General features: G+C 51.4%; 12 non-coding genes across 12 annotated transcripts; all 12 read right to left on the bottom strand.

Annotated features, from left to right (window-relative positions):
• Positions 1–672: 672 nt before the first annotated feature.
• Positions 673–864, bottom strand: LOC132831819 (U2 spliceosomal RNA). Its single transcript, XR_009646769.1, has one exon. It is a non-coding gene; the product is annotated as a U2 spliceosomal RNA (small nuclear RNA).
• A 1,814-nt stretch (positions 865–2,678) lies between these two features.
• On the bottom strand, positions 2,679–2,870 carry LOC132831818 (U2 spliceosomal RNA). The gene has a single exon (XR_009646768.1). It is a non-coding gene; the product is annotated as a U2 spliceosomal RNA (small nuclear RNA).
• A 1,818-nt stretch (positions 2,871–4,688) lies between these two features.
• Positions 4,689–4,880, bottom strand: LOC132831817 (U2 spliceosomal RNA). Its single transcript, XR_009646767.1, has one exon. It is a non-coding gene; the product is annotated as a U2 spliceosomal RNA (small nuclear RNA).
• A 1,820-nt stretch (positions 4,881–6,700) lies between these two features.
• Positions 6,701–6,892, bottom strand: LOC132831816 (U2 spliceosomal RNA). The gene has a single exon (XR_009646766.1). It is a non-coding gene; the product is annotated as a U2 spliceosomal RNA (small nuclear RNA).
• A 1,821-nt stretch (positions 6,893–8,713) lies between these two features.
• LOC132831815 (U2 spliceosomal RNA) lies at positions 8,714–8,905 on the bottom strand. Its single transcript, XR_009646765.1, has one exon. It is a non-coding gene; the product is annotated as a U2 spliceosomal RNA (small nuclear RNA).
• A 1,815-nt stretch (positions 8,906–10,720) lies between these two features.
• Positions 10,721–10,911, bottom strand: LOC132831905 (U2 spliceosomal RNA). The gene has a single exon (XR_009646855.1). It is a non-coding gene; the product is annotated as a U2 spliceosomal RNA (small nuclear RNA).
• Positions 10,912–12,732: 1,821 nt separating this feature from the next.
• Positions 12,733–12,924, bottom strand: LOC132831814 (U2 spliceosomal RNA). The gene has a single exon (XR_009646764.1). It is a non-coding gene; the product is annotated as a U2 spliceosomal RNA (small nuclear RNA).
• A 1,817-nt stretch (positions 12,925–14,741) lies between these two features.
• Positions 14,742–14,933, bottom strand: LOC132831813 (U2 spliceosomal RNA). Its single transcript, XR_009646763.1, has one exon. It is a non-coding gene; the product is annotated as a U2 spliceosomal RNA (small nuclear RNA).
• A 1,817-nt stretch (positions 14,934–16,750) lies between these two features.
• On the bottom strand, positions 16,751–16,942 carry LOC132831812 (U2 spliceosomal RNA). The gene has a single exon (XR_009646762.1). It is a non-coding gene; the product is annotated as a U2 spliceosomal RNA (small nuclear RNA).
• Positions 16,943–18,736: 1,794 nt separating this feature from the next.
• Positions 18,737–18,928, bottom strand: LOC132831811 (U2 spliceosomal RNA). The gene has a single exon (XR_009646761.1). It is a non-coding gene; the product is annotated as a U2 spliceosomal RNA (small nuclear RNA).
• A 1,811-nt stretch (positions 18,929–20,739) lies between these two features.
• LOC132831809 (U2 spliceosomal RNA) lies at positions 20,740–20,931 on the bottom strand. The gene has a single exon (XR_009646759.1). It is a non-coding gene; the product is annotated as a U2 spliceosomal RNA (small nuclear RNA).
• Positions 20,932–22,734: 1,803 nt separating this feature from the next.
• On the bottom strand, positions 22,735–22,926 carry LOC132831808 (U2 spliceosomal RNA). Its single transcript, XR_009646758.1, has one exon. It is a non-coding gene; the product is annotated as a U2 spliceosomal RNA (small nuclear RNA).
• Positions 22,927–23,267: the final 341 nt, after the last annotated feature.

The raw sequence follows: 23,267 nt of genomic DNA, 5'->3' as shown, positions 1-23,267 counted from the left end.
CGTAGCTACTAAAGCAGGTCGCTTCCGTACAGTAGTTTGCGAAGAAACAAACAGAGATGGGGGTTTCACTCTATTCAGGAAACAGACCAAAGACATTTCTTTCTTGTTCAAGAAAATATTAGGATAAATTTGTTGCCTCGGGGTGGGGGGGGAGGCGGGGGGGTTGGGAAGGGCCTGTGGGGGCTGATCTGATAGCCATTTGACATTGGCTGAGTCATGGGATCCCACAACCTGATTTGACTGTGTTAAAAATCCCACAACACCAGGTTTCAGCCCAACGGGGTTCTTTGAAATTACAGCAGTCACCCCACCCCCCGCCACCGCCGTACCATCGGTGGGATACGTTCCAAGAACGACCGCAGAAGCCCAAAACGGCAGACAAGGGCAAATCCATTCATTTAAATTGGCAAGTTACCTTCCTGGCAGGCCCCTGGTTCCAGAATGTTCCCTGTAGCACGTTGGGGTTACCCCTGTCCTGGCTTTCAGCGTGCTGCACCTTCATCAGGTAACTGCAGAGCAGGTTCATAAGACAGAAAACCCGTAACAAAAGACGATAGTTTCCTGCAACTGAAAAGACAATAGATGCAACAATCACTGACTGCCATCAACACGGCAAACTAGCAAAGGCAAGAGATTCACATTGCATTCACCTGCTTTTGAACTTGGGTAAGCGTTGGGTGCACCATTCCTGGAAACACTGCAATACCAGGCTGATACATGGAGAGGACAGAGCAAGCCCTTAAGCCATCTCCCTGCTCCAAAAATCCATTTAATACAAACACTCCCACCTTCGGGAGATATCAGCGATTAAACTGATAAGAACAGAAACTACACATATTCCAAGCCAAAAGGCCGAGAAGCGATAGCACATCAATACTCCAACGGTGGAGGTCATATTTGCCGACTATCCTTTCCATCAGTTTGATGATATTCAAAGTTCCTTTTTCCCTTACCGTCTACCTTCCTTCCAAGATATCCAACCAGACCGGAAGATCACTCTGCAGCAGTCGCTGTGCTTTCCCCGTGCTTTTCTCTCCATCTGTTACGTAGCCGCGTAGGTCGCGCTGACGACCAATCAGATGGCACGGGCCGGAGCCACCGCACGTCAGGTCGACTGCAGAGAGGTTTCTCCCGGTGATCGGGGACAGCGGCGGCGGCAGGGTCATTCATTCCCCGGCAGGGTCATTCATTCCCCCGGCATCTACAAGATTCACCAGAATTCCTCAGGCAGCACCTTGCAAACCCATGGCCAACGCAGCCTCGAAGGATGACGGCAGCAGATCCACGGGAACACCACCATTCGCAAGTTCTCCCCCCCTCCGAGACACTCGCTGTCCTGAATTGCAAATATGTCTTTGTTCCTCCGGTGTTACCGGGTCAAAATCGGGAATCCCCGCCCAAACAGCATCGCGGGGCTACCGACAGCACTTGGACTGCAGCGGTTCGAGAGAGCAGCTCACCACCAGGCTGATCTCGGCATGGGTGAGAAATGTTGGCCTTGACGGAAAGATCCTATTCATTGCCTCCCCTTGTGTTGGTGTAGCTTGCCCATAAATGCCAATCATCGTTTCCCTCACGTACAGGATTTGCTCCTCGGCATTCCGCATCAATCCGAAAAGTTGCGAAAAGCGAATTACGTCCGTGCACCCTTTCTTTATCGTCCACTTTCAATATCCTCTCTACTTGTATCCGACTCTCTGGAGAATGGGGAGGGAGCTGATCTCCCCGTGTAAACATGTCACGCTGCAAGCGCGCCTCATCACCACCAGCAGCTCGATTCGACATCTCCGTTCACATTGCTGCAGATCGCTGACAACATTATAATCCGACCCAGTTGACAAACTGACAACTGTTTCGCTACTTGCACCGCAAATGATGACAAATCGTTCCAAATCGTACGGGTGGCACAGTGGATCAGTGGTTAGTACGGCTGCCTGGTGGCACCAGGGAGCTGAAGCCAGTTCCAGCCTTGGGCGATCGTCTGCGTGAATAATCTTTACGTACAGACGTAGCTACTAAAGCAGGTCGCTTCCGTACAGTAGTTTGCGAAGAAACAAACAGAGATGGGGGTTTCACTCTATTCAGGAAACAGACCAAAGACATTTCTTTCTTGTTCAAGAAAATATTAGGATAAATTTGTTGCCTCGGGGTGGGGGGGGAGGCGGGGGGGTTGGGAAGGGGCTGTGGGGGCTGATCTGATAGCCATTTGACATTGGCTGAGTCATGGGATCCCACAACCTGATTTGACTGTGTTAAAAATCCCACAACACCAGGTTTCAGGCCAACGGGGTTCTTTGAAATTACAGCAGTCACCCCACCCCCGCCACCGCCGTACCATCGGTGGGATACGTTCCAAGAACGACCGCAGAAGCCCAAAACGGCAGACAAGGGCAAATCCATTCATTTAAATTGGCAAGTTACCTTCCTGGCAGGCCCCTGGTTCCAGAATGTTCCCTGTAGCTCGTTGGGGTTACCCCTGTCCTGGCTTTCAGCGTGCTGCACCTTCATCAGGTAACTGCAGAGCAGGTTCATAAGACAGAAAACCCGTAACAAAAGACGATAGTTTCCTGCAACTGAAAAGACAATAGATGCAACAATCACTGACTGCCATCAACACGGCAAACTAGCAAAGGCAAGAGATTCACATTGCATTCACCTGCTTTTGAACCTGGGTAAGCGTTGGGTGCACCATTCCTGGAAACACTGCAATACCAGGCTGATACATGGAGAGGACAGAGCAAGCCCTTAAGCCATCTCCCTGCTCCAAAAATCCATTTAATACAAACACTCCCACCTTCGGGAGATATCAGCGATTAAACTGATAAGAACAGAAACTACACATATTCCAAGCCAAAAGGCCGAGAAGCGATAGCACATTAATACTCCAACGGTGGAGGTCATATTTGCCGACTATCCTTTCCATCAGTTTGATGATATTCAAAGTTCCTTTATTCCCTTACCGTCTACCTTCCTTCCAAGATATCCAACCAGACCGGAAGATCACTCTGCAGCAGTCGCTGTGCTTTCCCCGTGCTTTTCTGTCCATCTGTTACGTAGCCGCGCAGGTCGCGCTGACGACCAATCAGATGGCACGGGCCGGAGCCACCGCACGTCAGGTCGACTGCAGAGAGGTTTCTCCCGGTGATCGGGGACAGCGGCGGCGGCAGGGTCATTCATTCCCCCGGCAGGGTCATTCATTCCCCGGCATCTACAAGATTCACCAGAATTCCTCAGGCAGCACCTTGCAAAACCCATGGCCAACGCAGCCTCGAAGGATGACGGCAGCAGATCCACGGGAACACCACCATTCGCAAGTTCTCCCCCCCCTCCGAGACACTCGCTGTCCTGAATTGCAAATATGTCTTTGTTCCTCCGGTGTTACCGGGTCAAAATCGGGAATCCCCGCCCAAACAGCATCGCGGGGCTACCGACAGCACTTGGACTGCAGCGGTTCGAGAGAGCAGCTCACCACCAGGCTGATCTCGGCATGGGTGAGAAATGTTGGCCTTGACGGAAAGATCCTATTCATTGCCTCCCCTTGTGTTGGTGTAGCTTGCCCATAAATGCCAATCATCGTTTCCCTCACGTACAGGATTTGCTCCTCGGCATTCCGCATCAATCCGAAAAGTTGCGAAAAGCGAATTACGTCCGTGCACCCTTTCTTTATCGTCCACTTTCAATATCCTCTCTACTTGTATCCGACTCTCTGGAGAATGGGGAGGGAGCTGATCTCCCCGTGTAAACATGTCACGCTGCAAGCGCGCCTCATCACCACCAGCAGCTCGATTCGACATCTCCGTTCACATTGCTGCAGATCGCTGACAACATTATAATCCGACCCAGTTGACAAACTGACAACTGTTTCGCTACTTGCACCGCAAATGATGACAAATCGTTCCAAATCGTACGGGTGGCACAGTGGATCAGTGGTTAGTACGGCTGCCTGGTGGCACCAGGGAGCTGAAGCCAGTTCCAGCCTTGGGCGATCGTCTGCGTGAATAATCTTTACGTACAGACGTAGCTACTAAAGCAGGTCGCTTCCGTACAGTAGTTTGCGAAGAAACAAACAGAGATGGGGGTTTCACTCTATTCAGGAAACAGACCAAAGACATTTCTTTCTTGTTCAAGAAAATATTAGGATAAATTTGTTGCCTCGGGGGTGGGGGGGGAGGCGGGGGGGTTGGGAAGGGGCTGTGGGGGCTGATCTGATAGCCATTTGACATTGGCTGAGTCATGGGATCCCACAACCTGATTTGACTGTGTTAAAAATCCCACAACACCAGGTTTCAGGCCAACGGGGTTCTTTGAAATTACAGCAGTCACCCCACCCCCCGCCACCGCCGTACCATCGGTGGGATACGTTCCAGAACGACCGCAGAAGCCCAAAACGGCAGACAAGGGCAAATCCATTCATTTAAATTGGCAAGTTACCTTCCTGGCAGGCCCCTGGTTCCAGAATGTTCCCTGTAGCACGTTGGGGTTACCCCTGTCCTGGCTTTCAGCGTGCTGCACCTTCATCAGGTAACTGCAGAGCAGGTTCATAAGACAGAAAACCCGTAACAAAAGACGATAGTTTCCTGCAACTGAAAAGACAATAGATGCAACAATCACTGACTGCCATCAACACGGCAAACTAGCAAAGGCAAGAGATTCACATTGCATTCACCTGCTTTTGAACTTGGGTAAGCGTTGGGTGCACCATTCCTGGAAACACTGCAATACCAGGCTGATACATGGAGAGGACAGAGCAAGCCCTTAAGCCATCTCCCTGCTCCAAAAATCCATTTAATACAAACACTCCCACCTTCGGGAGATATCAGCGATTAAACTGATAAGAACAGAAACTACACATATTCCAAGCCAAAAGGCCGAGAAGCGATAGCACATTAATACTCCAACGGTGGAGGTCATATTTGCCGACTATCCTTTCCATCAGTTTGATGATATTCAAAGTTCCTTTATTCCCTTACCGTCTACCTTCCTTCCAAGATATCCAACCAGACCGGAAGATCACTCTGCAGCAGTCGCTGTGCTTTCCCCGTGCTTTTCTCTCCATCTGTTACGTAGCCGCGCAGGTCGCGCTGACGACCAATCAGATGGCACGGGCCGGAGCCACCGCACGTCAGGTCGACTGCAGAGAGGTTTCTCCCGGTGATCGGGGACAGCGGCGGCGGCAGGGTCATTCATTCCCCCGGCAGGGTCATTCATTCCCCGGCATCTACAAGATTCACCAGAATTCCTCAGGCAGCACCTTGCAAACCCATGGCCAACGCAGCCTCGAAGGATGACGGCAGCAGATCCACGGGAACACCACCATTCGCAAGTTCTCCCCCCCCCCTCCGAGACACTCGCTGTCCTGAATTGCAAATATGTCTTTGTTCCTCCGGTGTTACCGGGTCAAAATCGGGAATCCCCGCCCAAACAGCATCGCGGGGCTACCGACAGCACTTGGACTGCAGCGGTTCGAGAGAGCAGCTCACCACCAGGCTGATCTCGGCATGGGTGAGAAATGTTGGCCTTGACGGAAAGATCCTATTCATTGCCTCCCCTTGTGTTGGTGTAGCTTGCCCATAAATGCCAATCATCGTTTCCCTCACGTACAGGATTTGCTCCTCGGCATTCCGCATCAATCCGAAAAGTTGCGAAAAGCGAATTACGTCCGTGCACCCTTTCTTTATCGTCCACTTTCAATATCCTCTCTACTTGTATCCGACTCTCTGGAGAATGGGGAGGGAGCTGATCTCCCCGTGTAAACATGTCACGCTGCAAGCGCGCCTCATCACCACCAGCAGCTCGATTCGACATCTCCGTTCACATTGCTGCAGATCGCTGACAACATTATAATCCGACCCAGTTGACAAACTGACAACTGTTTCGCTACTTGCACCGCAAATGATGACAAATCGTTCCAAATCGTACGGGTGGCACAGTGGATCAGTGGTTAGTACGGCTGCCTGGTGGCACCAGGGAGCTGAAGCCAGTTCCAGCCTGGGGCGATCGTCTGCGTGAATAATCTTTACGTACAGACGTAGCTACTAAAGCAGGTCGCTTCCGTACAGTAGTTTGCGAAGAAACAAACAGAGATGGGGGTTTCACTCTATTCAGGAAACAGACCAAAGACATTTCTTTCTTGTTCAAGAAAATATTAGGATAAATTTGTTGCCTCGGGGGTGGGGGGGGAGGCGGGGGGGTTGGGAAGGGGCTGTGGGGGCTGATCTGATAGCCATTTGACATTGGCTGAGTCATGGGATCCCACAACCTGATTTGACTGTGTTAAAAATCCCACAACACCAGGTTTCAGCCCAACGGGGTTCTTTGAAATTACAGCAGTCACCCCACCCCCCGCCACCGCCGTACCATCGGTGGGATACGTTCCAAGAACGACCGCAGAAGCCCAAAACGGCAGACAAGGGCAAATCCATTCATTTAAATTGGCAAGTTACCTTCCTGGCAGGCCCCTGGTTCCAGAATGTTCCCTGTAGCACGTTGGGGTTACCCCTGTCCTGGCTTTCAGCGTGCTGCACCTTCATCAGGTAACTGCAGAGCAGGTTCATAAGACAGAAAACCCGTAACAAAAGACGATAGTTTCCTGCAACTGAAAAGACAATAGATGCAACAATCACTGACTGCCATCAACACGGCAAACTAGCAAAGGCAAGAGATTCACATTGCATTCACCTGCTTTTGAACTTGGGTAAGCGTTGGGTGCACCATTCCTGGAAACACTGCAATACCAGGCTGATACATGGAGAGGACAGAGCAAGCCCTTAAGCCATCTCCCTGCTCCAAAAATCCATTTAATACAAACACTCCCACCTTCGGGAGATATCAGCGATTAAACTGATAAGAACAGAAACTACACATATTCCAAGCCAAAAGGCCGAGAAGCGATAGCACATTAATACTCCAACGGTGGAGGTCATATTTGCCGACTATCCTTTCCATCAGTTTGATGATATTCAAAGTTCCTTTATTCCCTTACCGTCTACCTTCCTTCCAAGATATCCAACCAGACCGGAAGATCACTCTGCAGCAGTCGCTGTGCTTTCCCCGTGCTTTTCTCTCCATCTGTTACGTAGCCGCGTAGGTCGCGCTGACGACCAATCAGATGGCACGGGCCGGAGCCACCGCACGTCAGGTCGACTGCAGAGAGGTTTCTCCCGGTGATCGGGGACAGCGGCGGCGGCAGGGTCATTCATTCCCCCGGCAGGGTCATTCATTCCCCCGGCATCTACAAGATTCACCAGAATTCCTCAGGCAGCACCTTGCAAACCCATGGCCAACGCAGCCTCGAAGGATGACGGCAGCAGATCCACGGGAACACCACCATTCGCAAGTTCTCCCCCCCCCCGAGGCACTCGCTGTCCTGAATTGCAAATATGTCTTTGTTCCTCCGGTGTTACCGGGTCAAAATCGGGAATCCCCGCCCAAACAGCATCGCGGGGCTACCGACAGCACTTGGACTGCAGCGGTTCGAGAGAGCAGCTCACCACCAGGCTGATCTCGGCATGGGCGAGAAATGTTGGCCTTGACGGAAAGATCCTATTCATTGCCTCCCCTTGTGTTGGTGTAGCTTGCCCATAAATGCCAATCATCGTTTCCCTCACGTACAGGATTCGCTCCTCGGCATTCCGCATCAATCCGAAAAGTTGCGAAAAGCGAATTACGTCCGTGCACCCTTTCTTTATCGTCCACTTTCAATATCCTCTCTACTTGTATCCGACTCTCTGTGGAGAATGGGGAGGGAGCTGATCTCCCCGTGTAAACATGTCACGCTGCAAGCGCGCCTCATCACCACCAGCAGCTCGATTCGACATCTCCGTTCACATTGCTGCAGATCGCTGACAACATTATAATCCGACCCAGTTGACAAACTGACAACTGTTTCGCTACTTGCACCGCAAATGATGACAAATCGTTCCAAATCGTACGGGTGGCACAGTGGATCAGTGGTTAGTACGGCTGCCTGGTGGCACCAGGGAGCTGAAGCCAGTTCCAGCCTTGGGCGATCGTCTGCGTGAATAATCTTTACGTACAGACGTAGCTACTAAAGCAGGTCGCTTCCGTACAGTAGTTTGCGAAGAAACAAACAGAGATGGGGGTTTCACTCTATTCAGGAAACAGACCAAAGACATTTCTTTCTTGTTCAAGAAAATATTAGGATAAATTTGTTGCCTCGGGGGTGGGGTGGGAGGCGGGGGGGTTGGGAAGGGGCTGTGGGGGCTGATCTGATAGCCATTTGACATTGGCTGAGTCATGGGATCCCACAACCTGATTTGACTGTGTTAAAAATCCCACAACACCAGGTTTCAGCCCAACGGGGTTCTTTGAAATTACAGCAGTCACCCCACCCCCCGCCACCGCCGTACCATCGGTGGGATACGTTCCAAGAACGACCGCAGAAGCCCAAAACGGCAGACAAGGGCAAATCCATTCATTCAAATTGGCAAGTTACCTTCCTGGCAGGCCCCTGGTTCCAGAATGTTCCCTGTAGCACGTTGGGGTTACCCCTGTCCTGGCTTTCAGCGTGCTGCACCTTCATCAGGTAACTGCAGAGCAGGTTCATAAGACAGAAAACCCGTAACAAAAGACGATAGTTTCCTGCAACTGAAAAGACAATAGATGCAACAATCACTGACTGCCATCAACACGGCAAACTAGCAAAGGCAAGAGATTCACATTGCATTCACCTGCTTTTGAACTTGGGGTAAGCGTTGGGTGCACCATTCCTGGAAACACTGCAATACCAGGCTGATACATGGAGAGGACAGAGCAAGCCCTTAAGCCATCTCCCTGCTCCAAAAATCCATTTAATACAAACACTCCCACCTTCGGGAGATATCAGCGATTAAACTGATAAGAACAGAAACTACACATATTCCAAGCCAAAAGGCCGAGAAGCGATAGCACATCAATACTCCAACGGTGGAGGTCATATTTGCCGACTATCCTTTCCATCAGTTTGATGATATTCAAAGTTCCTTTTTCCCTTACCGTCTACCTTCCTTCCAAGATATCCAACCAGACCGGAAGATCACTCTGCAGCAGTCGCTGTGCTTTCCCCGTGCTTTTCTGTCCATCTGTTACGTAGCCGCGTAGGTCGCGCTGACGACCAATCAGATGGCACGGGCCGGAGCCACCGCACGTCAGGTCGACTGCAGAGAGGTTTCTCCCGGTGATCGGGGACAGCGGCGGCGGCAGGGTCATTCATTCCCCCGGCAGGGTCATTCATTCCCCCGGCATCTACAAGATTCACCAGAATTCCTCAGGCAGCACCTTGCAAACCCATGGCCAACGCAGCCTCGAAGGATGACGGCAGCAGATCCACGGGAACACCACCATTCGCAAGTTCTCCCCCCCGCCGAGACACTCGCTGTCCTGAATTGCAAATATGTCTTTGTTCCTCCGGTGTTACCGGGTCAAAATCGGGAATCCCCGCCCAAACAGCATCGCGGGGCTACCGACAGCACTTGGACTGCAGCGGTTCGAGAGAGCAGCTCACCACCAGGCTGATCTCGGCATGGGTGAGAAATGTTGGCCTTGACGGAAAGATCCTATTCATTGCCTCCCCTTGTGTTGTGTAGCTTGCCCATAAATGCCAATCATCGTTTCCCTCACGTACAGGATTTGCTCCTCGGCATTCCGCATCAATCCGAAAAGTTGCGAAAAGCGAATTACGTCCGTGCACCCTTTCTTTATCGTCCACTTTCAATATCCTCTCTACTTGTATCCGACTCTCTGGGAGAATGGGGAGGGAGCTGATCTCCCCGTGTAAACATGTCACGCTGCAAGCGCGCCTCATCACCACCAGCAGCTCGATTCGACATCTCCGTTCACATTGCTGCAGATCGCTGACAACATTATAATCCGACCCAGTTGACAAACTGACAACTGTTTCGCTACTTGCACCGCAAATGATGACAAATCGTTCCAAATCGTACGGGTGGCACAGTGGATCAGTGGTTAGTACGGCTGCCTGGTGGCACCAGGGAGCTGAAGCCAGTTCCAGCCTTGGGCGATCGTCTGCGTGAATAATCTTTACGTACAGACGTAGCTACTAAAGCAGGTCGCTTCCGTACAGTAGTTTGCGAAGAAACAAACAGAGATGGGGGTTTCACTCTATTCAGGAAACAGACCAAAGACATTTCTTTCTTGTTCAAGAAAATATTAGGATAAATTTGTTGCCTCGGGGTGGGGGGGGAGGCGGGGGGTTGGGAAGGGGCTGTGGGGGCTGATCTGATAGCCATTTGACATTGGCTGAGTCATGGGATCCCACAACCTGATTTGACTGTGTTAAAAATCCCACAACACCAGGTTTCAGGCCAACGGGGTTCTTTGAAATTACAGCAGTCACCCCACCCCCCGCCACCGCCGTACCATCGGTGGGATACGTTCCAAGAACGACCGCAGAAGCCCAAAACGGCAGACAAGGGCAAATCCATTCATTCAAATTGGCAAGTTACCTTCCTGGCAGGCCCCTGGTTCCAGAATGTTCCCTGTAGCACGTTGGGGTTACCCCTGTCCTGGCTTTCAGCGTGCTGCACCTTCATCAGGTAACTGCAGAGCAGGTTCATAAGACAGAAAACCCGTAACAAAAGACGATAGTTTCCTGCAACTGAAAAGACAATAGATGCAACAATCACTGACTGCCATCAACACGGCAAACTAGCAAAGGCAAGAGATTCACATTGCATTCACCTGCTTTTGAACCTGGGTAAGCGTTGGGTGCACCATTCCTGGAAACACTTCAATACCAGGCTGATACATGGAGAGGACAGAGCAAGCCCTTAAGCCATCTCCCTGCTCCAAAAATCCATTTAATACAAACACTCCCACCTTCGGAGATATCAGCGATTAAACTGATAAGAACAGAAACTACACATATTCCAAGCCAAAAGGCCGAGAAGCGATAGCACATTAATACTCCAACGGTTGAGGTCATATTTGCCGACTATCCTTTCCATCAGTTTGATGATATTCAAAGTTCCTTTATTCCCTTACCGTCTACCTTCCTTCCAAGATATCCAACCAGACCGGAAGATCACTCTGCAGCAGTCGCTGTGCTTTCCCCGTGCTTTTCTCTCCATCTGTTACGTAGCCGCGCAGGTCGCGCTGACGACCAATCAGATGGCACGGGCCGGAGCCACCGCACGTCAGGTCGACTGCAGAGAGGTTTCTCCCGGTGATCGGGGACAGCGGCGGCGGCAGGGTCATTCATTCCCCCGGCAGGGTCATTCATTCCCCCGGCATCTACAAGATTCACCAGAATTCCTCAGGCAGCACCTTGCAAACCCATGGCCAACGCAGCCTCGAAGGATGACGGCAGCAGATCCACGGGAACACCACCATTCGCAAGTTCTCCCCCCCCCCCGAGGCACTCGCTGTCCTGAATTGCAAATATGTCCTTGTTCCTCCGGTGTTACCGGGTCAAAATCGGGAATCCCCGCCCAAACAGCATCGCGGGGCTACCGACAGCACTTGGACTGCAGCGGTTCGAGAGAGCAGCTCACCACCAGGCTGATCTCGGCATGGGCGAGAAATGTTGGCCTTGACGGAAAGATCCTATTCATTGCCTCCCCTTGTGTTGGTGTAGCTTGCCCATAAATGCCAATCATCGTTTCCCTCACGTACAGGATTCGCTCCTCGGCATTCCGCATCAATCCGAAAAGTTGCGAAAAGCGAATTACGTCCGTGCACCCTTTCTTTATCGTCCACTTTCAATATCCTCTCTACTTGTATCCGACTCTCTGTGGAGAATGGGGAGGGAGCTGATCTCCCCGTGTAAACATGTCACGCTGCAAGCGCGCCTCATCACCACCAGCAGCTCGATTCGACATCTCCGTTCACATTGCTGCAGATCGCTGACAACATTATAATCCGACCCAGTTGACAAACTGACAACTGTTTCGCTACTTGCACCGCAAATGATGACAAATCGTTCCAAATCGTACGGGTGGCACAGTGGATCAGTGGTTAGTACGGCTGCCTGGTGGCACCAGGGAGCTGAAGCCAGTTCCAGCCTTGGGCGATCGTCTGCGTGAATAATCTTTACGTACAGACGTAGCTACTAAAGCAGGTCGCTTCCGTACAGTAGTTTGCGAAGAAACAAACAGAGATGGGGGTTTCACTCTATTCAGGAAACAGACCAAAGACATTTCTTTCTTGTTCAAGAAAATATTAGGATAAATTTGTTGCCTCGGGGGTGGGGGGGGAGGCGGGGGGGTTGGGAAGGGGCTGTGGGGGCTGATCTGATAGCCATTTGACATTGGCTGAGTCATGGGATCCCACAACCTGATTTGACTGTGTTAAAAATCCCACAACACCAGGTTTCAGGCCAACGGGGTTCTTTGAAATTACAGCAGTCACCCCACCCCCCGCCACCGCCGTACCATCGGTGGGATACGTTCCAAGAACGACCGCAGAAGCCCAAAACGGCAGACAAGGGCAAATCCATTCATTCAAATTGGCAAGTTACCTTCCTGGCAGGCCCCTGGTTCCAGAATGTTCCCTGTAGCACGTTGGGGTTACCCCTGTCCTGGCTTTCAGCGTGCTGCACCTTCATCAGGTAACTGCAGAGCAGGTTCATAAGACAGAAAACCCGTAACAAAAGACGATAGTTTCCTGCAACTGAAAAGACAATAGATGCAACAATCACTGACTGCCATCAACACGGCAAACTAGCAAAGGCAAGAGATTCACATTGCATTCACCTGCTTTTGAACTTGGGTAAGCGTTGGGTGCACCATTCCTGGAAACACTGCAATACCAGGCTGATACATGGAGAGGACAGAGCAAGCCCTTAAGCCATCTCCCTGCTCCAAAAATCCATTTAATACAAACACTCCCACCTTCGGGAGATATCAGCGATTAAACTGATAAGAACAGAAACTACACATATTCCAAGCCAAAAGGCCGAGAAGCGATAGCACATTAATACTCCAACGGTGGAGGTCATATTTGCCGACTATCCTTTCCATCAGTTTGATGATATTCAAAGTTCCTTTATTCCCTTACCGTCTACCTTCCTTCCAAGATATCCAACCAGACCGGAAGATCACTCTGCAGCAGTCGCTGTGCTTTCCCCGTGCTTTTCTGTCCATCTGTTACGTAGCCGCGCAGGTCGCGCTGACGACCAATCAGATGGCACGGGCCGGAGCCACCGCACGTCAGGTCGACTGCAGAGAGGTTTCTCCCGGTGATCGGGGACAGCGGCGGCGGCAGGGTCATTCATTCCCGGCAGGGTCATTCATTCCCCCGGCATCTACAAGATTCACCAGAATTCCTCAGGCAGCACCTTGCAAACCCATGGCCAACGCAGCCTCGAAGGATGACGGCAGCAGATCCACGGGAACACCACCATTCGCAAGTTCTCCCCCCCCTCCGAGGCACTCGCTGTCCTGAATTGCAAATATGTCCTTGTTCCTCCGGTGTTACCGGGTCAAAATCGGGAATCCCCGCCCAAACAGCATCGCGGGGCTACCGACAGCACTTGGACTGCAGCGGTTCGAGAGAGCAGCTCACCACCAGGCTGATCTCGGCATGGGTGAGAAATGTTGGCCTTGACGGAAAGATCCTATTCATTGCCTCCCCTTGTGTTGGTGTAGCTTGCCCATAAATGCCAATCATCGTTTCCCTCACGTACAGGATTTGCTCCTCGGCATTCCGCATCAATCCGAAAAGTTGCGAAAAGCGAATTACGTCCGTGCACCCTTTCTTTATCGTCCACTTCAATATCCTCTCTACTTGTATCCGACTCTCTGTGGAGAATGGGGAGGGAGCTGATCTCCCCGTGTAAACATGTCACGCTGCAAGCGCGCCTCATCACCACCAGCAGCTCGATTCGACATCTCCGTTCACATTGCTGCAGATCGCTGACAACATTATAATCCGACCCAGTTGACAAACTGACAACTGTTTCGCTACTTGCACCGCAAATGATGACAAATCGTTCCAAATCGTACGGGTGGCACAGTGGATCAGTGGTTAGTACGGCTGCCTGGTGGCACCAGGGAGCTGAAGCCAGTTCCAGCCTTGGGCGATCGTCTGCGTGAATAATCTTTACGTACAGACGTAGCTACTAAAGCAGGTCGCTTCCGTACAGTAGTTTGCGAAGAAACAAAACAGAGATGGGGGTTTCACTCTATTCAGGAAACAGACCAAAGACATTTCTTCTTGTTCAAGAAAATATTAGGATAAATTTGTTGCCTCGGGGGTGGGGGGGGAGGCGGGGGGTTGGGAAGGGGCTGTGGGGGCTGATCTGATAGCCATTTGACATTGGCTGAGTCATGGGATCCCACAACCTGATTTGACTGTGTTAAAAATCCCACAACACCAGGTTTCAGGCCAACGGGGTTCTTTGAAATTACAGCAGTCACCCCACCCCCCGCCACCGCCGTACCATCGGTGGGATACGTTCCAAGAACGACCGCAGAAGCCCAAAACGGCAGACAAGGGCAAATCCATTCATTCAAATTGGCAAGTTACCTTCCTGGCAGGCCCCTGGTTCCAGAATGTTCCCTGTAGCACGTTGGGGTTACCCCTGTCCTGGCTTTCAGCGTGCTGCACCTTCATCAGGTAACTGCAGAGCAGGTTCATAAGACAGAAAACCCGTAACAAAAGACGATAGTTTCCTGCAACTGAAAAGACAATAGATGCAACAATCACTGACTGCCATCAACACGGCAAACTAGCAAAGGCAAGAGATTCACATTGCATTCACCTGCTTTTGAACCTGGGTAAGCGTTGGGTGCACCATTCCTGGAAACACTGCAATACCAGGCTGATACATGGAGAGGACAGAGCAAGCCCTTAAGCCATCTCCCTGCTCCAAAAATCCATTTAATACAAACACTCCCACCTTCGGGAGATATCAGCGATTAAACTGATAAGAACAGAAACTACACATATTCCAAGCCAAAAGGCCGAGAAGCGATAGCACATTAATACTCCAACGGTGGAGGTCATATTTGCCGACTATCCTTTCCATCAGTTTGATGATATTCAAAGTTCCTTTATTCCCTTACCGTCTACCTTCCTTCCAAGATATCCAACCAGACCGGAAGATCACTCTGCAGCAGTCGCTGTGCTTTCCCCGTGCTTTTCTCTCCATCTGTTACGTAGCCGCGCAGGTCGCGCTGACGACCAATCAGATGCACGGGCCGGAGCCACCGCACGTCAGGTCGACTGCAGAGAGGTTTCTCCCGGTGATCGGGGACAGCGGCGGCGGCAGGGTCATTCATTCCCCCGGCAGGGTCATTCATTCCCCCGGCATCTACAAGATTCACCAGAATTCCTCAGGCAGCACCTTGCAAACCCATGGCCAACGCAGCCTCGAAGGATGACGGCAGCAGATCCACGGGAACACCACCATTCGCAAGTTCTCCCCCCCCCCGAGGCACTCGCTGTCCTGAATTGCAAATATGTCCTTGTTCCTCCGGTGTTACCGGGTCAAAATCGGGAATCCCCGCCCAAACAGCATCGCGGGGCTACCGACAGCACTTGGACTGCAGCGGTTCGAGAGAGCAGCTCACCACCAGGCTGATCTCGGCATGGGTGAGAAATGTTGGCCTTGACGGAAAGATCCTATTCATTGCCTCCCCTTGTGTTGGTGTAGCTTGCCCATAAATGCCAATCATCGTTTCCCTCACGTACAGGATTTGCTCCTCGGCATTCCGCATCAATCCGAAAAGTTGCGAAAAGCGAATTACGTCCGTGCACCCTTTCTTTATCGTCCACTTTCAATATCCTCTCTACTTGTATCCGACTCTCTGTGAGAATGGGGAGGGAGCTGATCTCCCCGTGTAAACATGTCACGCTGCAAGCGCGCCTCATCACCACCAGCAGCTCGATTCGACATCTCCGTTCACATTGCTGCAGATCGCTGACAACATTATAATCCGACCAGTTGACAAACTGACAACTGTTTCGCTACTTGCACCGCAAATGATGACAAATCGTTCCAAATCGTACGGGTGGCACAGTGGATCAGTGGTTAGTACGGCTGCCTGGTGGCACAGGGAGCTGAAGCCAGTTCCAGCCTTGGGCGATCGTCTGCGTGAATAATCTTTACGTACAGACGTAGCTACTAAAGCAGGTCGCTTCCGTACAGTAGTTTGCGAAGAAACAAACAGAGATGGGGGTTTCACTCTATTCAGGAAACAGACCAAAGACATTTCTTTCTTGTTCAAGAAAATATTAGGATAAATTTGTTGCCTCGGGGGTGGGGGGGGGAGGCGGGGGGGTTGGGAAGGGGCTGTGGGGGCTGATCTGATAGCCATTTGACATTGGCTGAGTCATGGGATCCCACAACCTGATTTGACTGTGTTAAAAATCCCACAACACCAGGTTTCAGCCCAACGGGGTTCTTTGAAATTACAGCAGTCACCCCACCCCCCGCCACCGCCGTACCATCGGTGGGATACGTTCCAAGAACGACCGCAGAAGCCCAAAACGGCAGACAAGGGCAAATCCATTCATTCAAATTGGCAAGTTACCTTCCTGGCAGGCCCCTGGTTCCAGAATGTTCCCTGTAGCACGTTGGGGTTACCCCTGTCCTGGCTTTCAGCGTGCTGCACCTTCATCAGGTAACTGCAGAGCAGGTTCATAAGACAGAAAACCCGTAACAAAAGACGATAGTTTCCTGCAACTGAAAAGACAATAGATGCAACAATCACTGACTGCCATCAACACGGCAAACTAGCAAAGGCAAGAGATTCACATTGCATTCACCTGCTTTTGAACTTGGGTAAGCGTTGGGTGCACCATTCCTGGAAACACTGCAATACCAGGCTGATACATGGAGAGGACAGAGCAAGCCCTTAAGCCATCTCCCTGCTCCAAAAATCCATTTAATACAAACACTCCCACCTTCGGGAGATATCAGCGATTAAACTGATAAGAACAGAAACTACACATATTCCAAGCCAAAAGGCCGAGAAGCGATAGCACATAATACTCCAACGGTGGAGGTCATATTTGCCGACTATCCTTTCCATCAGTTTGATGATATTCAAAGTTCCTTTTTCCCTTACCGTCTACCTTCCTTCCAAGATATCCAACCAGACCGGAAGATCACTCTGCAGCAGTCGCTGTGCTTTCCCCGTGCTTTTCTGTCCATCTGTTACGTAGCCGCGTAGGTCGCGCTGACGACCAATCAGATGGCACGGGCCGGAGCCACCGCACGTCAGGTCGACTGCAGAGAGGTTTCTCCCGGTGATCGGGGACAGCGGCGGCGGCAGGGTCATTCATTCCCCCGGCATCTACAAGATTCACCAGAATTCCTCAGGCAGCACCTTGCAAACCCATGGCCAACGCAGCCTCGAAGGATGACGGCAGCAGATCCACGGGAACACCACCATTCGCACGTTCTCCCCCCCGCCGAGGCACTCGCTGTCCTGAATTGCAAATATGTCCTTGTTCCTCCGGTGTTACCGGGTCAAAATCGGGAATCCCCGCCCAAACAGCATCGCGGGGCTACCGACAGCACTTGGACTGCAGCGGTTCGAGAGAGCAGCTCACCACCAGGCTGATCTCGGCATGGGCGAGAAATGTTGGCCTTGACGGAAAGATCCTATTCATTGCCTCCCCTTGTGTTGGTGTAGCTTGCCCATAAATGCCAATCATCGTTTCCCTCACGTACAGGATTCGCTCCTCGGCATTCCGCATCAATCCGAAAAGTTGCGAAAAGCGAATTACGTCCGTGCACCCTTTCTTTATCGTCCACTTTCAATATCCTCTCTACTTGTATCCGACTCTCTGTGGAGAATGGGGAGGGAGCTGATCTCCCCGTGTAAACATGTCACGCTGCAAGCGCGCCTCATCACCACCAGCAGCTCGATTCGACATCTCCGTTCACATTGCTGCAGATCGCTGACAACATTATAATCCGACCCAGTTGACAAACTGACAACTGTTTCGCTACTTGCACCGCAAATGATGACAAATCGTTCCAAATCGTACGGGTGGCACAGTGGATCAGTGGTTAGTACGGCTGCCTGGTGGCACCAGGGAGCTGAAGCCAGTTCCAGCCTTGGGCGATCGTCTGCGTGAATAATCTTTACGTACAGACGTAGCTACTAAAGCAGGTCGCTTCCGTACAGTAGTTTGCGAAGAAACAAACAGAGATGGGGGTTTCACTCTATTCAGGAAACAGACTAAAGACATTTCTTTCTTGTTCAAGAAAATATTAGGATAAATTTGTTGCCTCGGGGTGGGGGGGAGGCGGGGGGTTGGGAAGGGGCTGTGGGGGCTGATCTGATAGCCATTTGACATTGGCTGAGTCATGGGATCCCACAACCTGATTTGACTGTGTTAAAAATCCCACAACACCAGGTTTCAGCCCAACGGGGTTCTTTGAAATTACAGCAGTCACCCCACCCCCCGCCACCGCCGTACCATCGGTGGGATACGTTCCAAGAACGACCGCAGAAGCCCAAAACGGCAGACAAGGGCAAATCCATTCATTCAAATTGGCAAGTTACCTTCCTGGCAGGCCCCTGGTTCCAGAATGTTCCCTGTAGCACGTTGGGGTTACCCCTGTCCTGGCTTTCAGCGTGCTGCACCTTCATCAGGTAACTGCAGAGCAGGTTCATAAGACAGAAAACCCGTAACAAAAGACGATAGTTTCCTGCAACTGAAAAGACAATAGATGCAACAATCACTGACTGCCATCAACACGGCAAACGAGCAAAGGCAAGAGATTCACATTGCATTCACCTGCTTTTGAACTTGGGTAGACGTTGGGTGCACCATTCCTGGAAACACTGCAATACCAGGCTGATACATGGAGAGGACAGAGCAAGCCCTTAAGCCATCTCCCTGCTCCAAAAATCCATTTAATACAAACACTCCCACCTTCGGGAGATATCAGCGATTAAACTGATAAGAACAGAAACTACACATATTCCAAGCCAAAAGGCCGAGAAGCGATAGCACATTAATACTCCAACGGTGGAGGTCATATTTGCCGACTATCCTTTCCATCAGTTTGATGATATTCAAAGTTCCTTTATTCCCTTACCGTCTACCTTCCTTCCAAGATATCCAACCAGACCGGAAGATCACTCTGCAGCAGTCGCTGTGCTTTCCCCGTGCTTTTCTGTTACGTAGCCGCGTAGGTCGCGCTGACGACCAATCAGATGGCACGGGCCGGAGCCACTGCACGTCAGGTCGACTGCAGAGAGGTTTCTCCCGGTGATCGGGGACAGCGGCGGCGGCAGGGTCATTCATTCCCCCGGCAGGGTCATTCATTCCCCCGGCATCTACAAGATTCACCAGAATTCCTCAGGCAGCACCTTGTAAACCCATGGCCAACGCAGCCTCGAAGGATGACGGCAGCAGATCCACGGGAACACCACCATTCGCAAGTTCTCCCCCCCCCCGAGGCACTCGCTGTCCTGAATTGCAAATATGTCCTTGTTCCTCCGGTGTTACCGGGTCAAAATCGGGAATCCCCGCCCAAACAGCATCGCGGGGCTACCGACAGCACTTGGACTGCAGCGGTTCGAGAGAGCAGCTCACCACCAGGCTGATCTCGGCATGGGCGAGAAATGTTGGCCTTGACGGAAAGATCCTATTCATTGCCTCCCCTTGTGTTGGTGTAGCTTGCCCATAAATGCCAATCATCGTTTCCCTCACGTACAGGATTCGCTCCTCGGCATTCCGCATCAATCCGAAAAGTTGCGAAAAGCGAATTACGTCCGTGCACCCTTTCTTTATCGTCCACTTTCAATATCCTCTCTACTTGTATCCGACTCTCTGTGGAGAATGGGGAGGGAGCTGATCTCCCCGTGTAAACATGTCACGCTGCAAGCGTGCCTCATCACCACCAGCAGCTCGATTCGACATCTCCGTTCACATTGCTGCAGATCGCTGACAACATTATAATCCGACCCAGTTGACAAACTGACAACTGTTTCACTACTTGCACCGCAAATGATGACAAATCGTTCCAAATCGTACGGGTGGCACAGTGGATCAGTGGTTAGTACGGCTGCCTGGTGGCACCAGGGAGCTGAAGCCAGTTCCAGCCTTGGGCGATCGTCTGCGTGAATAATCTTTACGTGCAGACGTAGCTACTAAAGCAGGTCGCTTCCGTACAGTAGTTTGCGAAGAAACAAACAGAGATGGGGGTTTCACTCTATTCAGGAAACAGACCAAAGACATTTCTTTCTTGTTCAAGAAAATATTAGGATAAATTTGTTGCCTCGGGGTGGGGGGGGAGGCGGGGGGGTTGGGAAGGGGCTGTGGGGGCTGATCTGATAGCCATTTGACATTGGCTGAGTCATGGGATCCCACAACCTGATTTGACTGTGTTAAAAATCCCACAACACCAGGGTTCAGCCCAACGGGGTTCTTTGAAATTACAGCAGTCACCCCACCCCCCGCCACCGCCGTACCATCGGTGGGATACGTTCCAAGAACGACCGCAGAAGCCCAAAACGGCAGACAAGGGCAAATCCATTCATTCAAATTGGCAAGTTACCTTCCTGGCAGGCCCCTGGTTCCAGAATGTTCCCTGTAGCACGTTGGGGTTACCCCTGTCCTGGCTTTCAGCGTGCTGCACCTTCATCAGGTAACTGCAGAGCAGGTTCATAAGACAGAAAACCCGTAACAAAAGACGATAGTTTCCTGCAACTGAAAAGACAATAGATGCAACAATCACTGACTGCCATCAACACGGCAAACTAGCAAAGGCAAGAGATTCACATTGCATTCACCTGCTTTTGAACTTGGGTAAGCGTTGGGTGCACCATTCCTGGAAACACTGCAATACCAGGCTGATACATGGAGAGGACAGAGCAAGCCCTTAAGCCATCTCCCTGCTCCAAAAATCCATTTAATACAAACACTCCCACCTTCGGGAGATATCAGCGATTAAACTGATAAGAACAGAAACTACACATATTCCAAGCCAAAAGGCCGAGAAGCGATAGCACATTAATACTCCAACGGTGGAGGTCATATTTGCCGACTATCCTTTCCATCAGTTTGATGATATTCAAAGTTCCTTTATTCCCTTACCGTCTACCTTCCTTCCAAGATATCCAACCAGACCGGAAGATCACTCTGCAGCAGTCGCTGTGCTTTCCCCGTGCTTTTCTGTCCATCTGTTACGTAGCCGCGTAGGTCGCGCTGACGACCAATCAGATGGCACGGGCCGGAGCCACCGCACGTCAGGTCGACTGCAGAGAGGTTTCTCCCGGTGATCGGGGACAGCGGCGGCGGCAGGGTCATTCATTCCCCCGGCATCTACAAGATTCACCAGAATTCCTCAGGCAGCACCTTGCAAACCCATGGCCAACGCAGCCTCGAAGGATGACGGCAGCAGATCCACGGGAACACCACCATTCGCAAGTTCTCCCCCCCGCCGAGGCACTCGCTGTCCTGAATTGCAAATATGTCCTTGTTCCTCCGGTGTTACCGGGTCAAAATCGGGAATCCCCGCCCAAACAGCATCGCGGGGCTACCGACAGCACTTGGACTGCAGCGGTTCGAGAGAGCAGCTCACCACCAGGCTGATCTCGGCATGGGCGAGAAATGTTGGCCTTGACGGAAAGATCCTATTCATTGCCTCCCCTTGTGTTGGTGTAGCTTGCCCATAAATGCCAATCATCGTTTCCCTCACGTACAGGATTCGCTCCTCGGCATTCCGCATCAATCCGAAAAGTTGCGAAAAGCGAATTACGTCCGTGCACCCTTTCTTTATCGTCCACTTTCAATATCCTCTCTACTTGTATCCGACTCTCTGTGGAGAATGGGGAGGGAGCTGATCTCCCCGTGTAAACATGTCACGCTGCAAGCGCGCCTCATCACCACCAGCAGCTCGATTCGACATCTCCGTTCACATTGCTGCAGATCGCTGACAACATTATAATCCGACCCAGTTGACAAACTGACAACTGTTTCGCTACTTGCACCGCAAATGATGACAAATCGTTCCAAATCGTACGGGTGGCACAGTGGATCAGTGGTTAGTACGGCTGCCTGGTGGCACCAGGGAGCTGAAGCCAGTTCCAGCCTTGGGCGATCGTCTGCGTGAATAATCTTTACGTACAGACGTAGCTACTAAAGCAGGTTGCTTCCGTACAGTAGTTTGCGAAGAAACAAAACAGAGATGGGGGTTTCACTCTATTCAGGAAACAGACTAAAGACATTTCTTTCTTGTTCAAGAAAATATTAGGATAAATTTGTTGCCTCGGGGGTGGGGGGGGGGGGGGCGGGGGGGTTGGGAAGGGGCTGTGGGGGCTGATCTGATAGCCATTTGACATTGGCTGAGTCATGGGATCCCACAACCTGATTTGACTGTGTTAAAAATCCCACAACACCAGGTTTCAGCCCAACGGGGTTCTTTGAAATTACAGCAGTCACCCCACCCCCCGCCACCGCCGTACCATCGGTGGGATACGTTCCAAGAACGACCGCAGAAGCCCAAAACGGCAGACAAGGTCAAATCCATTCATTCAAATTGGCAAGTTACCTTCCTGGCAGGCCCCTGGTTCCAGAATGTTCCCTGTAGCACGTTGGGGTTACCCCTGTCCTGGCTTTCAGCGTGCTGCACCTTCATCAGGTAACTGCAGAGCAGGTTCATAAGACAGAAAACCCGTAACAAAAGACGATAGTTTCCTGCAACTGAAAAGACAATAGATGCAACAATCACTGACTGCCATCAACACGGCAAACTAGCAAAGGCAAGAGATTCACATTGCATTCACCTGCTTTTGAACTTGGGTAAGCGTTGGGTGCACCATTCCTGGAAACACTGCAATACCAGGCTGATACATGGAGAGGACAGAGCAAGCCCTTAAGCCATCTCCCTGCTCCAAAAATCCATTTAATACAAACACTCCCACCTTCGGGAGATATCAGCGATTAAACTGATAAGAACAGAAACTACACATATTCCAAGCCAAAAGGCCGAGAAGCGATAGCACATTAATACTCCAACGGTGGAGGTCATATTTGCCGACTATCCTTTCCATCAGTTTGATGATATTCAAAGTTCCTTTATTCCCTTACCGTCTACCTTCCTTCCAAGATATCCAACCAGACCGGAAGATCACTCTGCAGCAGTCGCTGTGCTTTCCCCGTGCTTTTCTGTCCATCTGTTACGTAGCCGCGTAGGTCGCGCTGACGACCAATCAGATGGCACGGGCCGGAGCCACCGCACGTCAGGTCGACTGCAGAGAGGTTTCTCCCGGTGATCGGGGACAGCGGCGGCGGCAGGGTCATTCATTCCCCCGGCAGGGTCATTCATTCCCCCGGCATCT

The sequence above is a fragment of the Hemiscyllium ocellatum genome, chromosome 33, assembly GCF_020745735.1.
Source record: "Hemiscyllium ocellatum isolate sHemOce1 chromosome 33, sHemOce1.pat.X.cur, whole genome shotgun sequence".
NCBI lineage: Eukaryota > Metazoa > Chordata > Chondrichthyes > Orectolobiformes > Hemiscylliidae > Hemiscyllium > Hemiscyllium ocellatum.
The sequence above is the reverse complement of the archived record's forward strand: the minus strand, read 5'-3'. Positions and strand labels throughout refer to the sequence as shown.